This window comes from Mauremys mutica, chromosome 22 (assembly GCF_020497125.1).
Source record: "Mauremys mutica isolate MM-2020 ecotype Southern chromosome 22, ASM2049712v1, whole genome shotgun sequence".
In the NCBI taxonomy this organism is placed as follows: domain Eukaryota; kingdom Metazoa; phylum Chordata; order Testudines; family Geoemydidae; genus Mauremys; species Mauremys mutica.
The window spans coordinates 21,792,057-21,807,089 of record NC_059093.1 but is presented as its reverse complement, the minus strand read 5'-3'; the positions used below and the strand labels follow the sequence as shown (position 1 = coordinate 21,807,089).

The 15,033-nt window shown below is 55.6% G+C and overlaps 2 non-coding genes across 2 annotated transcripts; one reads left to right on the top strand and one right to left on the bottom strand.

Annotated features, from left to right (window-relative positions):
- Positions 1–5,177: 5,177 nt before the first annotated feature.
- TRNAS-UGA lies at positions 5,178–5,259 on the bottom strand. Its single transcript has one exon. It is a non-coding gene; the product is annotated as a tRNA-Ser (tRNA).
- A 7,977-nt stretch (positions 5,260–13,236) lies between these two features.
- On the top strand, positions 13,237–13,310 carry TRNAN-GUU. Its single transcript has one exon. It is a non-coding gene; the product is annotated as a tRNA-Asn (tRNA).
- Positions 13,311–15,033: the final 1,723 nt, after the last annotated feature.

Here is a 15,033-nt window from a genome sequence, read left to right as displayed (position 1 = left end):
TTTCTGCAAGTAAGGGTTTGGAGAACCCAATCCATGGGTCAACTTTAAGTCCAAGATATTTTTCTGAGTCGCCTGGTAGGATCATATTCAAACTGTCTTTATCTATTTTCCAGGGATCACATTTGTTGATTGTATATGAGTCGTGAGTAGGACTTAAGAAAAACCCGTAGCACTTTTTAGCTTGTACTTTCAGGCCGGATAGCTTGCAGAAGGCTTCCAATATTTGAATATTTTTATTCATACCTTCCCAGGTGTCACTCAGCATGACCAGATCATCAGCAAAGGCAAGTGATGTTATCTTATTTGTCCCATAGGAGAATCCCATATTAGCATTCTCTAATGCAGTGATTAGAGGATCAATTGCCAGGTTAAATAGCAGTGGAGACATGGGGTCTCCTTGTTTGACACCAACTTTAATTTCAATAGGTGGAGTGCGCTCTGTACCAATTTCTATTCGGGTGTGGATCTTTTTATTAGAGTCTTCAATTATGCTCACAATATGTTGATCCAATCCCCTTTCCTGTAGTACCCACATAATGTGGTCGTGAGATACTGAGTCAAATGCCTTAGCAATGTCCACGAATACAACCCCCAGCGATTTTTTGCTCTTTTTCGCTTGCTTCAATATTGTTTGAAGGATCTTGAGGTTCTCTGAGCAGCCTGGTGTTGCAATGAACCCTCTTTGTCGAGCATTTATTGGGCATGCTTTGGCAAGTCAATTGGTTATTATTCTCGAGAAAAGCCTTAGTACGATGGATCTGATAGTTAAAGGCCTCCAGTTCCCCAGATCTTTCAAGGCCTCGGTGTCTGCAGTTTTGGGGATTAGTAAGGAGCGGCATTCTTTTATGGTGTCAGGTATTATGCCAGTGATTAGCCATGTATTGAACAGTTTCTCAAGAGCATTGCATTCCGGGTCCGCTAGGAGTAGGTCCCTTAGGCTGATCTTGTCAGGGCCTGGTGCAGAGTTCTTATTCATCTCCTTTATGTTTTTCATTATTTCCTTAGCCGAGAGAAGGATTTCAAAGGCGGTGTTATCGGCCGCTGCATGGGATTTGAATTGTCCCAGTCCTTCAAAGGGAGTCAGGGTCTCCCATTTACTCTTTTATGTTTCGAGTACTTCTGTAAGAGGGATTTGGCATTGCAGACGTTCAGTGCCGTCAAGAATGATGGAGGCAAGTTTGCATCTGTCTGTCTCAAAGAGATGCTGGTATCTTTTGTAGAAACCTTTTTTGACCGCTCTCTTTTCCATCCATTTCTTTTTCTTTCCACTCTTTTTGCTCGCGGTTTTATTGTTCCCTCTTTTTCTTGGCTTAGGTGTTTCCATCAGGAAGGTGGAGAGGATATCAAGAGAGGTGGACTCGACAAGCGATCCTATATTGGAGTCTCCAGCCATCCATGCGTTTATGATTTCAGAATCAAATTTTATCTGGCCCTGGTTGACTATATTTTGCTTTATTTTGCACATGTATGCATCTTTCAGTCCAGTAGTGGTAATAGGGCTACCAGTTTTTACTTCCAAATGGCATGTGCTTGATGCAGGTAATGGGTCCATTGTTGTCACTGCAGCTTTTTTAATGAGGCCCAGCAGTCTACGCTTTTCACTTATTTGTTTAGCCGTTTTTGTTTGGATGTGATCCGAGATCAGGATATTTATGTTCCTTTTGCCCCAGAACATGTTGTCGAAGAAAAACTAAGTTCTCGCTTTTTGTTTGGGTGCAGCAAAACCAAATACTTTATTTATTTCTCTAGTGAACACAAGAGGGAGAGAGTGTCAGGAACTGGGTTGCCCCTTGTCCTGGACGGATCTCTCTCAATTAGTAAACAATCATAACAATTTTTATACCTTTTTTACAGACAGTGGCTAGCAAACCTGGAGACAGTAGAAGTAAACATTTGCATTTGTTTATACATAAGCCTATTCGCTATCTTATTTGTCTGCAATACTAGAACAGAAAACAAGACTGCAATTCACAAGGTTGTAACGACTCTTCACACAATTCTCTCTGTACCACATATCTCACAGCATGCAGGCTCACATCTTAACTTCTGCTATATTAGCTAACATACATTAAGATCCCTTCAAACCTTTATTAATTAATTCTTGGCCTCCACATGTTATTGAAGGCAGCGAGGAGCTGTTCTTCTTCAACAGTCCAGCAGCTGTTGTGTTTGCCACGTTGGGAGGTTGTTTTGGGCTGACTGGCTTCGATACGTTCTTGGTTCCGTATCGCTGGATGGGCTATTCTCTTATGTTGGGAGAGCCCACTTTTGGTGATAAATTGTTTGTTACATGTTCTGAAAGCCCAGTCACCCGATCGTTCTTCATTTATTTTCCCTTTGCATTTTGGAATATGGCACAAGATGCTGTGTGCTTTGGAATCAGTTTTGTTGCACATGGAACATTGAAATTTGACCACTTTTCCACCGTGATTTCGCTTGAGGTGGACACTTAGAGCAATTGGCTTGCCAACGTGATCGCCACAAAAGGGGCACGCTGGGTTGTTATTAGGTAGTTGGATTAGGGTCTTTTCTTGTGTTCCATTTATAATTGTTTCCACTGTCTCCTCAATAGTGGTAATTGTGTGGCTCTCGCTTGTTTCTGTACTTGGTCCTTCAGTGTCCAAATCCTCTTCACCAGATGTGATTAAGGAGAGGTCTGGATTTGGCAGGCAGGTGGGTTTTACAGTCTCTTTAAAAGCACTGCTTATGATTTCTGTTGTGCGGATTGGGCCGATCCACTGCTTCTTTCGAGTGACTGTTAGCCATTTATTTTGGTTTTGTGAGATACGGGGTTTGGAGTGTACCTCCTTTGTCTGTGGGGCATGCTGGACATTGTCTGCCTCACTTTCAGTGTTCACAGGGCTCTCAGTTTGTGTGTCCACTGTGGCGACATTGGCTCAATATCAGGCCAAGGGCTCATTGGGTCGGAAGATGCACCTGCCCCAAAGTACAGTCTTCTTGCTTCGGTTAGTCGAGTTAGCCCCTCGACTTGGGCTATTTCCGCCACTATCTAGTGCCACCATCATTTTGTGGTTTTCCACCGTTTTATACTATTGCCTGGCCGTTTACCCGCGCTTCATTGAATTTCTTCACTTTGACATTCAGAGCACTGGGCAGAAATCACATCGCGTCAACACCCACCGCGGGCCTTCGCGATGCTGTGTTTTAATTAAACAGTCGGATTCCCCTGGTCCACACCAGTTCTAAGTCAGCTGCTAGGCGCCGGCCGAGGAGGAACGCCGGCCCCCCCGTCCCCGCGGATGGGGGAGAGGCGAGCGACGCCCGCCGCAGCTGGGGCGATCCACAGGAAGGGCCCGGCTCGCGTCCAGAGTTACCGCCGCCCCCCGGGAGAGGGGCGGCGCCTCGCCCAGCCGCGGCTCGCCCAGCCCCGCTTCGCGCCCCAGCCCGACCGACCCAGCGTGAGGGGCACCGTCAGAGCTGGAGGGAACCCATGGGGCTCCGGGTCGGGAGTGAGGGGCACTGTCAGAGCTGGAGGGAACCCAGGGGGCTCCGGGTAGGGAGTGAGGGGCACCAGCAGAGCTGTGAGTCTGGAGGTCAGGACTGGGATAGCAGTGGTTGTGGGGTGGGAGTGAGGGGCACCTGCAGCGCAGTGATTGGGGAGCTCAGCGGGGAGTCCAGGGGGCTGCGGGTCGGGAGTGAGGGGCACCATCAGAGCTGGAGGGAGCACAGGGGGCTGTGGGTCGGGAGTGAGGGGCACTGGTAGAGCTGGGGGAAAGCCAGGGGGCTGCAGGTCGGGAGTGAGGGGCACCATCAGAGCTGGAGGGAACCCAGGGGGCTCCGGGTAGGGAGTGAGGGGCACCATCAGAGCCGTGAGTCTGGAGGTCAGGACTGGGATAGCAGGGGCTGTGGGTCAGGAGTAAGGGGCACCAGCAGCGCAGTAACTGGGAAGTTCAGCTGGGAGCCCAGGGGGCTGCGGGTCGGGAGTGAGGGCGTGATGCAGTAGTATCTGTTTGTGTGGGGGATGGGAGAGCAGGGGGTGACTTTAGGTGATGGTCTGTATCTGAGCCTGTAACCTGAGTCAGGCAGGGGGAGTAAACAGCTCTGCTCGGGAAGCTGCACAAAGTGAAGAGAGCCTGCTGGAGAGGGTTTGGGTCAGTTTCGGTTTTGGGTGGTGGAATTCAGGGAATCCCAAGCTGGGATCTATGCTCCCTGAATCTCCATAAGGACCAGATTGAGGGGTCCTGGCTGTGCCCACAAGCTCTGCTGTAGCTCTGTGTTCCTGTTGTCCAATAAACCTTCTGTTTTACTGACTGGCTGAGAGTCACTGAGAGTCCCAGGAAGAGGGGTGCAGGGCCGGACTCCCCCACACTCTGTGACAACTGGTGGCAGCGGCGGGACCTACTGCGCCCCATGGATGGCACTTCCTGCAGTAAGTGACTGGGGAGCAGTAAAACGAAGGGACGATTGCAGGGGCGATTAACCCCTGGGATATGTGACCAGTGAGAAGGACTCTGCAATAACAGGGTCCCCCGGGGGATTGCAGCGAGCAGTCCCAGGGGCGGAGGAGTCTGCGGCTTGACCCTGGCAGAGAGATGGTGACTTCAAGAAGGGCTGGCACACTAGGGGTCTCCCTGGAAACTGCGGAGAGCGGTGAGCACCCAGGCCTTCGAGTGGCCAGCAGGGGATCATCCCGGTGCCATTTCTTCCTGGCCTGCACCTTCCTGCCCCATTCCTCTCCCTCCCCCACCTCTTTCTATCTCTGCTCCTCCCCCTCCCCGCCCAGCGCCTCCTGCACCCCACTGAACAGCTGATCACTGGCAGGTGGGAGGTGCTGAAGGGGAAGAGGAGGAGCTTGTCAGCAAGGCCTGTAGTGGGGGGGGAGCTGGCTGCCAGTGGGCACTGAGCACCTATTTTTCCTTTGTTGGTTCTGCAGCCCCGTAGCTCCCATGGAGTCGCTGACTCGGCTCCTTTCACACTCTAGAGAGAGGAGCAGAACTAGGGCTATGGCTGATCTATGGGGCACCAGGTGAGTGGCAGAGGCTTCAGGTGCTGAGAGTTTGCCCAACAACTCAAGGACACAGTGTGAGGTGGTGTCCCAGGGATCTCTATGAAAGGAGCAGAACAGGATTTACTTGGGGTGGGGAGAGAATTGAGTGTGTCTCAGGGGATTGTACAGAGGTATTGCCCGGGTGAGAGACTGGCTAAAACACAGGCCTTGCTGTGAGCAGGATTTGATCCTGTGCAGGGGAACCCTATTGGATTTCAACTCCAACACCTTAACCACTCGGCCATCACAGCTGTGAGCACAAAATTGCCCCAATGCCAGAGAAACTGGTAAAGAATCACAATGCCCAGGCGTGAAGTCATCTGAACTACAGAATTCCCCCCGCAAACCTGGCTCCCAAAGCACAGGGGGGCTTGGGGGTTTGTTCTCTTTGCTTAGCCATGTGCAGTCGCACAGAGAGTGCATTTAAAAGTCTCCCCTCCCAGAGCAGGAAGGGGAAATGATTCTCAACTTGAAGCCTGATGTAGGGTGACCAGACATCCTGATTTTATCAGGACTGTCCCAATATTTGCTTGTTTGTCCCACGTCCCGACTGATGTTTGGTCGGGACACTGGACAAACAAACAATTTTGCCCTCTGCTCCGGCACACAGGCAGAGCCCGGAGGGACACTCGCCCCCCCCCCGACTCCACCCCCTACTTCCCCCATTGGATCCCTCCCCAAATCCTTGCCCTGGCCCTGCCTCTTCCCCAAGCAGGCGGCATCCTCCTCCCTCCCAGGTTTGCACACGGGCCATGGCCATGGCCGGGAGGGCAGCATGGAGGCTGCTCCAGCCCTGGAGCCTGCGGGGCAGCGCAGTGGGGCTGGAGGCAGTTCGGAGCGAGCAGGACCCATGTGGGCTTGGGGTGGAGACACACGTGGGGCAGACATGCTCCTGCCAGGAGATCCTGGGCCCGGCTGCCTGGTTTGCCCCTTGCCCGGGAGCTGCAGGAGGGACCTGGAGCGCGGCTCGGCTGCAGAGCTCAGAGCCCAGGCTGGGCCCAGGAGCGAGGGGATCGGGGTGCTGGGGGTGTATCGGGGGTCGGAGCCGAGAGTTGGGTGGAGACGGGGCTGTGCCACTGCCGCCTAGCCGGGGGGGGGGAGCCTCTGGCTTTTTTTTTGCTCCGCCCCCCGCATCCCGATATTTCATCCTTGACATCTGGTCACCCCAGCCTGATGTGAATGAGGATGTCTGGACCAAGGGGCCAGGGACTGGCCTTTGCTAGAGAAACCACTGTCAAATTTTAGCCAATTAGGACAAGTTAGCAAATAAGAACAACCTCAGGTCTCAGTAACTGCTGCAGGTAGCAAAGTCCTACAGGGAGCAGTTTCTGGCACTACACCTGCACAGCTCTGCTCCCCGGCTCTTCTCGGGCTCCTGCTCTCTCCTTAGCTCCGCCCCACTCTGGCCCAGGCAGCTCCAGCTCCCACGGAGGATGGGACCCCCTGGCCTGGTGACTCCCTCATTACACTGCCTGGCCTGTCAGTGCGGCTAACTTGGAGCTTTGGCCTCTCCCCATTGCCCCTGGGGACTGTCAGTGTCAGGGTCCTGATTTCCCATTGGCCCTTCCCCCTTCTATTGGTGCTGGGAACTAGCCAACCAATGCCCTCCCTCCCCACACACACACTAAGTTTTAGTAAAGGGCCAAGAGCCCCCTTACACAAGCCAGCCCCATGAGGGTCACCGATGTGCAGAGAAGGCAGCACAAGCTGGTCCCATGGTGTAACGGGCAGCACTCAGGACTCTGAAGCCTGCAATCTGAGTTCAAATCTCAGTGGGACCTTCTGTTGGCTTGTGGTAAAGCCCTGGAGCTCCCAGTGCTCAACTTCCCTGTCTCCAGCTGTGCAAGAGCAAATCTTTCCCCTCCTGTTGGGTGACTCAGACCTCCTAGAGCCAGGTCTTTGGCTGCAATGGCCACAATGGGTTGAGGCTCTAGAACTTGCTACCCTGATGGGTGGGATTCTTGCTGCTTCACCTGATGTCCACAAGTTTGGCCCTTGTGCTTCCTACCACACTTTTCCTCTGGCCCACATGGCGCTTGAAGAAAGGAGGGTCAGGGCCAGGATTGATAGTCAGGGCTTGGCAGGAGGGAGGAAGATTCCCAGGCTGGAGCTCCACACACCTTCCCTCCTCCTCTAGGCACCTAGAGCAGAGGCAGCACAGCTCTGTCTGCTGGACACCTCAGCAGAGTAGGTGAGTTCATGTAAATACAGTCTGGTCCCAAAGCCTCCCCCAACCCTGGCTCGTCACTAGCTGCCAGGGGAGAGCTCATCCACACCTTGCTTCCAAATCATCATTTGAAATTCTGAGGTTGGCCAACATTGCCGAAGCCAATGCACCAACATTGTCAGCAAACACAACAGCTGGGTGAGGAAACCCGGCTTTGTCCAGACTTTTCAAACCTATTTTACTTTCTCAGGTACAAGTATTTTTCATATGTTGTATCTGCTTTTAAAGTGTGTGTTAACGTTGCAATTTCCATTCAGATTTGCAACCAGTGACAACAATGGCAGCGCTGCATGTAATTACCTGACCACTCGGGGGGGAGTGTTGGGGAAATTCGGGGGAGGGGGTGCACAGCCCCCTGGCTGGGGGGGGCGTATAGGGAATGCCCGGTCTCACTGAATTGAGTCTCCTACTGCAGCACCTCAATAGGTTACATCAGAGAGGAGCTGCAGTGTCTAGGCAGTGGGATGCCTGTGCCTTTAAGAGCCCAGCCCTGGGAAGCCCATGCTGAGAGGTGCTGCCTGTGGGAGGGGAAATAGAAAAGCACCTCTGCTCCCCCCACCCTGTTTTTGCAAACACTGGAGTCTCAGCCCCCCCCCCCGGGGGTAACTGTTACCCCTCTGCCCCTGCCTGTGCCGGGGTTTAACCCTCTGGCAGCGCCTCCCCCTGGGCTTAACCCGGCTCCTTCCCCCCTCCCTGACTTTGCCCTTCAGCCCCTCTCCTAACTCTGCCTCCAGCTGCTTGACCCCCCGACCAGTCAATTTCCACCCCCTGCTCAGACCCTGGCCACCCCCCTCCTCTGATTTGCCCCCCTTTGCCCCTCTTTAATCCCTGTAAAAAGTAGGGGGGGCTGGGTCCCATTCTCTGGGGGGTGGGTGGGCTCCTGGCCCCTGCCTGCCCAATGCTCAAAGCGCCCCCCACGATCTTGTGGATGTTTGCCGAGTGCTGCAGGGTCACCTACAGAGAGAGAGACGTGGTTAGGAGGTGATGCAGCCAAGGGTGCCTCACGCAACACTGAGATGCAGCCACCTCTGGGGTGGGTTGCACAAGTCAGCAAATGAATCTGGAACAGGAAATGCACTGAAAGGACCGAGGCAGCTGCAGGAGGTGGAGAAAAGCAGAAAAATCAGGAGCCCTGGATCCCAGCCCTGCCCCTCCCCCACTCTACCCACTAACCCTCCTCCCCTCTCCTCCCAGATTTGGGGGAAGAACCCAGGAGTCCTGGACCCCAGCCTTGCCCACCCCCATATTCCATCCAACAGCTGTGCCCCCAATTGCAGTGCAGTGCCATGGGGCACACCAGGGCCTTCCTGTTTGCACAGGACGGGCGACACCAGTGCCCCAGGGTGGGGAGAGATGATGCTAAGGGAGAAGCAGGCAGCAGACACCCCCACGACAGAGAAAGAAGTGCTAGGGGGCGCCGTGCTGCAAGGAGTGAGGGGGGTTGGCAGGGAATGGGAGGATCTCCCCTCACAGCGGGTGTGTCTGAATCCCCAGAAATTCCTCCCCAGCCCTACCCCAGCCCAGGCTAATCCCGGCCCAGCTACCAGGGTTACATTTGGCCTGGATTCCCCAGCTGCTGTGGGAGGGGCGTGGGACTGGGGAGCATGAGCCTCTACTCCCCCTTCCCCCAACACAGCTGCATGGGAACTGACCAAAGGAGCCTGCAGCACTGCTGTTAGCCAAAAGGGCTCGTTTCCCCCTGGAGCTTACCTAATTACACCAAGGAGGCACGGAGGACAGGAAGACGAGTACCACTCCCTTTATTGATCGGTCAGCTGAGCGGGTGCCCTCATCGGCTAGTGCCAGAAGAGAGACACACTTCCCAAGCCCGGACGGGCCCTTTTTATAATCAGCAACAAACAACTTAGCCTACGTTCGTCTACGTCAGTTGGCTGACCTGCAGAACCTGTACATGTATCTGGTAGGGGATAATTAGGTACGCAGGATACATATATCATTTTGTGGGGGACACAAGATACATACAGCTGTTGAGGATACATTAAGGATACATTTATCATGATTAAGGATACATTTGCCATTATGAAGGGCACAGCTGTTGAGGATACATTTATCCCGATAAGGGGAAACAGAATACATCTATTGACCCTTTGTACTAAATACCTTGATATGAGAAGGCAGCTGCATACATTTGGCAAGCCAGGCAAGCCGATAAGCAATATGCTGACATAAACCATTATTCCATCTAGGCCTTGAAGCTTTCCAAGAAGGCCTTGAAGCTTTCCAACAGCTATCAGCAATGCACTATCATAAGCCTAGGCCTTTAAGTTTTAGGCCTTAAAGTTTTTCAACACTGCTGCCTAGAGGAAACTGAGGCACCAGCCAGTGACAGACACATCATGGCTCTCCTCATCCTCTTTTCCATATACAACCCGGGGTGGGGGGGGGAACTCAGGGCAGTTGCAAAGTTAACCTGTGGAACTCCTTGCCAGAGGATGTTGTGAAGGCCAAGACTATAACAGGGTTCAAAAAAAGAACTAGATAAATGAACAGAGGACAGGTCCATCAAGGGCTATTAGCGAGGGTGGGCAGGGATGGTGCCTGTAGCCTCTGTTTGCCAGAAGCTGGGAATGGGCGGCAGGGGATGGATCACTTGATGATTCCCTGCTCTGTTCATTACCTCTGGGGCCCCTGGCACTGGCCGCTGTCAGAAGACAGGAGGATACTGGGCTAGATGGACTTTGCATCTGAACCAGTCTGGCCGTTCTTATGTCTCCCTTGGCGCAGCAGTGACACCCAGTGGCCAATCAGGGTAACACACAGAGTATGTGTCCCTTGGAGCAGCAGTGACACCTCGCGGTCATTCAGGGTAATGCACAGAAGGTGTTTCCCTTGATACAGCAGTGACACCCAGTGGCCAGGTGGAGTAATGCACAGCGTGTGGCTGCCTTCTAGGAGCAGTGACCCCCACGGACCAGTAACAGTAAAGCACAGAGTGTGTTTCCCACCAATCTGGGTAATGCACAGAGCATGTTTCCCACGGAGCAGCAGTGACACCCAGTGACCAGCAGGGGTGGCATCAGACTCTTCTCGTTTGCTGGGGGACTGAGGTGCGCCCCCCATCACCTGGTCCCACCCTTCACACTGGCCATGCCTCCCATGCCTCTACTCCGGGGCCAGGCGGGGCCGCGGCCGGGAACGTGGGGCCGGGGCCGGGTGGCCGGGGAGGGTTGGGGACGCGGGGCCAGGCAGGGTCACGGCTGGCAACACGGGGCCGGGCAGGGTCGCGGCCGGGAACAGGGGGGGGCGTGGGTCCTGGGGGGGGGCGGGTGCCGGGGCCGGTGGCCAGGGAGGGTCGGGGACGTGGGGCCAGGGAGGGTCGCGGCTGAGAACGCGGGGCCGGGCAGAGTCGTGGCCGGGAACGGGGGGGGGCGCGCGGCCGGGGCCGGTGGCCAGGGAGGGTCGGGGACGTGGGGCCAGGGAGGGTCGCGGCCAGGAACGCGGGGCCGGGCAGGGTCGCGGCTGGGGATGGGGGGGGATGCGGGGACGGGGCGGTGCCGCGGCCGGGGACGGTGGCAGGGGAGGGTCGGGGACGCGGGGCCAGGGAGGGTCGGGGTTGGGCGGGACCCTGGGACGGGGGGGGCATGGCTGGGTGGCCGGGGAGCGTTGGGGACACGGGGCCGGGCAGGGTCGCGGCCGGGAACGCGGGGCTGGGCAGGGTTGGGGACGGGGGGGTGCCGCGGGGATGGGGGGGTGCCGCGGCCGGGGCCGGTGGCCAGGGAGGGTCGGGGACGCGGGTCGGGGCCGGGTGGGGACCCGGGGGGGTGCGGCCGGGTGGCCAGGGAGGGTCGGGGATGCGGGGACGGGCAGGGTCGCGGCCGGGAATGCGGGGACGGGGACAGGACGCGGGGACGGGGGAGGGTGCCGCGTCTGGGGCCGGGTGTCCGGGGAGGGTCGGGGATGCGGGGACGGGCGGCCGGGGACGGGCCGCGGCTGGAGATCAGCCGGGGCACATGCCCCCCCGCCCTAGTTTCCTACCTCAGCATCGTCTTCCTGGGCCAGGGAAGCCTGCTTGCTTCTCAGCCCTCCCAGGCTTCCCGCGCGAACAGCTGATTCGCGGGAAGCAGGGTGGGAGGAGAAGCAGGGAGGAGCATTCATGGCAGGAGGTGGAGGCAGAGCTGAGGTGAGCTGGGGCCGGGCAGCAGGGAGCGCCTGTTAAATTTAAATGCCCTGCTAGAACCAGTTTGTCCCACGGGAGACTGACGGGCAGGGAGCTGGGGAGCTGTGTGTGCCCCAAGGAGAGTTGTTGTTGTGCTCTGGTGACACAGAGCGGGGGTGGGGAGTTTGTAAGTTGTGGTGTTTGTATAGAGAGAAAGTTTACTAACCCCCAGGTTAAAAACTGTTCATGCTCTGGGCTATACATGACACTCTTTGTTGAGAGTATAGGTCAGTGGGTGAATGTTTCCCTGCATGATAATGGGTTCCTAATGCCCTCCCTGGTCAGAGCTCCAGCACCTTCTGTACTCACACCGCGAATATAAGGAACAAGATTCTAACCCAATCATTCTTCCCTAGCCCAGAGGACCAGAGAGATGGGCTCTTTCACCAATCACCCTCTGCCCATCGAGATATCCTAGAGTTGTTAATGTGCATTTCCTGAACACCCACCATGGCCAAGTCCAGCTACTCCAAGCCACTGAACAGCAAGCACCTCCAATTGGGCCCCCAAACTCCTGCCACTTTCCCCATGGCCACTTTTACAGATGCCCCTTCTCTGGTACTGCCCGCGCTCAGCTGCACAGAGGAGCTTTCATCCCCAGTCCCTGCCCATCACCACCTCTGGCACTGTTCCCGAGGGCTACACTGCCTCACTCTCTTCCCCGAAATGACTCCAATGGAGAAATTCAAAGCAAGAACAGATTTAAAGTTTATTAGAAAATATTTAAAAATAAACTATACAAAGTGTTTGAAGCATCAGTTATTGTGTCATTGGGGGTAACATACAGGTTGTAGGGGGATGTTAGCATTTTGGTATTGGATGGGATATACATATACACAGTCTGTCATGTCCCCAATGCGGGGTATACGGTGGGTGAGTTCAGGGTACAGCCAGCAAGCAGTGAGGGTACATCACTCATACAAACAGGTTATGGATAGTTGTGGGCATGAATAAATGAGCGGACTGGGTAATGATGATAGGATGACCCTCACGGGGCAGAGTTCAGTTTGGTTGGTTCAGGGCTCAGGGGATAAAGTCCAACAGGGGAAGTTTACAGGTCTCTTCCCCGTTGTGGGTGCGTGAAGTCACGCCGGGTCACTCTTGGTATTGACGGTGGCCGGTGACGTGCTCTGTGTAAATGTCTCTGGACCACCGAATAGCGTCCAAGACCATTAGGCATCTCATGACCCGCGCGTAGCGACGGCCCACCCCACAGGTCCCATTAACACACAATTCTGTTCTGAGACAGAGAAGTCTTTCAGCCTCCTTCCTCTCACTGGTTTCCCTGTACACTCCGAATTTGAATAAACCCACCCACCGACCTGTGACTAACATTTTTGAATCTCTTAGAATTGTTGTTAATGCTGCAATTGCTTGCCCTAAGCTTATGCCATTAGGTTTCTTTCACGGTCTATTTTGGTCCTGAGAGGTAACAGGCTGCTCTCTGTGTGGAGTTATGGAGTGAGGTAGCAAAGGTTGGTTGCAGAGGTGGTGCATGTGCCACAAAAGTCGTGCGCCGCCTCCCCCCACCCGTCTTCCCCCAGCCCAGCTCCGGTCCCAGAGTCCAGAATTTGCATCAACCCACCCACTGACCTGTGACTAACAACCTCGCCCTGCTAACTCTTCCAGCAAAAAAGGCCAAAGAAAGTGTATGCGAGCGCTGTACCACAGCCCCGGTGCTCTTTTCGGTTCCTTCCCACAGAACTTTTGCTCCATAGCAGTCCAGTTCCCTGCTGTTGCTTGTCTAACCACTGCCTGCATGTGCTATATCATACCCTGAGCTGATTCCTGGCTTTTGGGCTCAATACTGCCTTGCCCCTTCATGTCTCTGTGGCGCAATGGGTCAGCGCGTTCGGCTGTTAACCGAAAGGATGGTGGTTCGAGCCCACCCAGGGATGACGCTAAGCCTGTGTTACTTCCTTGCTTCCCTGTGTGGGGGGGGAGCCTCAAAGGTCTCATTTTGCTGCCTCTTGGCCTCAGTGCTTTCAGCTGGTGGTCCAAAGAGCGGGCTGGATGCCATTCAGAAACCCATTTGCCAGCAGCCGTGCTGGAGGCTCAGGTTTATCCTCAAGGCCGAGCACAAAAACTTTCAGCCGGGAACATTTCGCTCCCTTCCCGCCTCCGCCCAAGCGGCAAGGGAGAAGCGGAGGAGACACGCCGGCTCAAAGACGCCTCCCTCCCACTTCCCTGTACGCTGTGCAAAGCTCTTGGCCTGCCTCATGCCTCGTCAGGAAAGCGCGGCCATGCGGCCCAAGCCTGAGTCACGTCCGCGGCCTGGCCCGCCCCGGCTGACAGCGCGCAGAGCCACACGAGTCAATGGCAGGTCGAGTCGGGAGCCTCGGCTCTTTCCCCTGACAGCCACACACACAGCACTGCCTAGCGCCCCCAGAGCCTCCCTCGTGTTCTCCCGCAGCAGCCGCCTGCTGGTCTGGGTGGGAAAAGGGGACCAGGAAGCACTGCAGCCTCATTCCAGGACAGGAGGCCCTCACCACGCCTAGGCCTGCCTCTTGCCTTCAGCCCAGGCAGCCAGAGGTGCCGGGGAGCTCCCTGGCAGGCCGCCGCTTCTCCTCAGCCACCTCTTGCCTCATGGCCTAGGCTCTCCGTGCTCTGCTGGTCACCGCCTGGCTTGAAGGCCCAGAGGGAAAAGAAACAAGCACACGTAGCAGAGGATGGTTTCAATCCATCAACCTTTGGGTTATAGGCCCAGCATGCTCCTGCTGTGCCACTCTGCTGGCTTTTCATGCCCCTCTTCCACCCAGCCACCACTATCCGGATTAGTGCCTTACGTGCTCTCGCGCTGGCAGGCAGATGCGCAGGCTGCTAGGCAGCTGCCCTGGTCGCAGGATTTTACAGCTTCTACATGGTAAAAGGGCTCTATTTGGGGTTTGGACCCCATTGGGAGCTGGGTAGCTGAGTGCCGGAGACGGGAGCTGCTGGGAGATGGGCTTTTGCAGCGCGGCCCCCACACTCTTGTAGGCAGCAGGTGAACCCAGTGTGTCCAAGAGGGAGCCTTCGAGGCGGCAAAAGGGGAACATCACAGCTCCCAGCAGACCTTGAGGAGCCCACAACAAGCCTTCAGTGGCATCCCTGGGGGAGCATAACCCCCGCTCCTTTCCATTAACAGCTGAACTCACTGACCCATGATACCATAGACACACCTACCAGCAGCTGGTTTGCCAGGGCCGCTGCCCAGCACCCTGCAGCGCTTCCTGCCAGTGCCAGAGCTCGCCAGGCGCTAGCCTGGAGCCAGGGCCGCTAGGCGCTGCTGAAGAAAAGCCAGCAGAGGGACACAGTGGAAGCGTCCTGTGCCCATAACACAGAGGTCGATTAATCAAAACCCTCTTCTGCCAGCACCAGGCCTCCTGCTTCTTACACTGGGCCTGCAAGCGAGGGGGTTGCTGGCACAGTGCCAAGAGTCTAACCTGTGAGGCAGGAGGCGGCTGACGCCCACAGCCTGCTGGGGAGCTCCCAGAAGTTATTAAGGGACAGAGACTCCTCAATGCCCTTAGTAACAAGGGTTTGGGGGTCACCGAGGCCAGTAAGGGGGTCACTATGTCGGCCCTATAACCCTGGGAGTCAGGTCACTGTGCAGCTTTGATCTAGAGCTCAGATCCCAACAAC